Raw genomic sequence first — 2,245 nt, forward strand, 5'->3', positions numbered from 1 at the left:
GGGGGTGGGAATGGGAAACGGTTTCTTGATTATTATATTAAAATAATCACGAAAAAGTAGAGGCTGTTGGGTAATGGACGATTTGATTTAGAGATCGTGGGCCTTCTTGATTGTACGTGCCATTAATGTTGGAGGACACGTGTCAAGGCGGGGTAAGTATGACATCTGGATTATTTGAAATAAGAAGTTATGGGGAACAGGCTGTATAAGGTGTCAGGCGCGTGTGAGGATGACGTTTGGATTATTTGAAATAAGAAGTTATTCCAAATAATATCTCGAGAAATATGTATCCAAAGGTAATTTAAATTTAAAATCCCATCTAATTGGAAGATTAATACTAATTACAAAGTTTTGATCTTCTAAAAACCCATGTTGTATAGTTTTTAGTCACAAAAGCTGCAATTTTGTATCATCTGTTAAAAGAATTTTGCAATTAAGATGGGTTTTGTGAATGAAAGATATTTTGTGATGGAACCAGAGGTGTTCTGGTTGACCATGACACATTGGGTGGGGAACCAGAGGGGCTTTGGTTGAACATCAATGAAGGAATTCATCGATGTAATGTTGAATTGCATGATTGATAGGCCTTGGATGACTAACCAGAGGCCCTAGAAAAACATGACAATCCATTTTGTAGAACCAAAGGAGTTCTGGTTAAATTCATATTTAGCATTTAGGTGGCTAGAGGCTCTGATAGTAGAGCCAGAGGCTCTGGATGGAAAATGCTTAAGATTTGAAGATGAAATAGATGCTCCACCTAGAATGATGCATGAAGAATGGTTTTGAGGTTTGCAAAAACTCCCCCTCAAACAAATAGTGGACCAGAGGCTCTATTCTATACAACCAGAGGATCTAGTTATGAAGAATGATGAAATTAAGATATGCAATGTGGCTAAGTATACGAGTGAAGAGGTATATGGATGGGTCTTTGAGACCAGAGGGGCTCTGGTTCCAAAGACGATGAATCCAGAGGCTCTGGTCTTTAGAACCAGAGGCTCTGGTTGCAAAGACAAGGAAAAAGATGTATGAGAGAATGGTTAAGGGTATGGGAGAGAGTATAGAGGTTGAGCCTTTGAGACCAGAGGGGCTCTGGTTCCGAAGACTTTGAATCCAGAGGCTCTGTTCTTTAGCACCAGAGACTCTGGACTTAAAGACGATGAAATGAAGTATGAAAATATGATTAAGTCTATGTGAAGTGAGAAGAGGGAGACTCTTTGGGTCTAGAGAGGCTCTGTTTGCAAAGAGTAGAAGTCCAAAAGCTCTGATCTTTAGAACCAGAGACTCTGGTTGAGGTAGAGATGTTAGGGTTTGATCAAAGAAGGGTGTGGTCTATGTCAAGTTGTAGATGGGAACTTGATATCGCTGGTTTCAAAGTATTTGGAAACCAGAGGCTCTAGTCTTTAGAACCAGAGGCTCTGGTTGAGAAGGTAATACTTAGTGGAGAAAACTAAGTATTTGCTTTGGACCAGAGGGGCTCTGGTTCCAAAGGCGATGAAGATTGTTTGCCAAATATTAATCGAAGTAATTCTAAAAGGCCAGAGGCTCTGGTCTGTATGGCCAGAGGCTCTGGTTTAGGATACTTGAAGTTTATGGCAAATATTTTATATATCACTTATAGGTATAACCATGAGATATTGAAAATCTCTGATTTAAATATATATATATATATATATATATTGCCTTTAAGTGGTGAGATTCAACATACCTATCTTGCTGACTGAGAATAAAAATCTTTTCTCATCAAGAGCTTTTGTGAAAATGTCAGCAAGTTGAATCTCAGTGGGAACAAAATACATTTCTATATTCCCTTTTTCAACATTGTCTTTCAAAAAATGGTACCTTATATCGATGTGCTTGGTCTTGGAATGCTGCACTTGGTTTGCAGAGATTGCTATGGCACTCTTGGAGTCACAAAGAATAGGGACTTTGTCATAATGGAAACCATAGTCCTTGAGATGAGTCTTCATCCAGAGAACTTGTGAACAACAACTAGCAGCAACAACATACTCTGCTTCTGCTGTGGATGTTGAGACACAATTTTGTTTTCTGGATGTCCAACTTACTAGCTTGTCCCCCAAGAGTTGACAGCTTACAGACGTGCTCTTTCTATCAAGTTTGCAACCTGCATGATCTGCATCTGTGTAGGCTATTAGATCAAAGCYAGAGTTCTTTGGATACCAGAGACCCAATGATGGAGTTCCCTTAAGGTATCGAAAGATCCTCTTGACTGCAGAGAGATGCGAAT

This window comes from Cynara cardunculus (assembly GCF_001531365.2).
Source record: "Cynara cardunculus var. scolymus isolate 2C chromosome LG 11, CcrdV1, whole genome shotgun sequence".
In the NCBI taxonomy this organism is placed as follows: domain Eukaryota; kingdom Viridiplantae; phylum Streptophyta; class Magnoliopsida; order Asterales; family Asteraceae; genus Cynara; species Cynara cardunculus.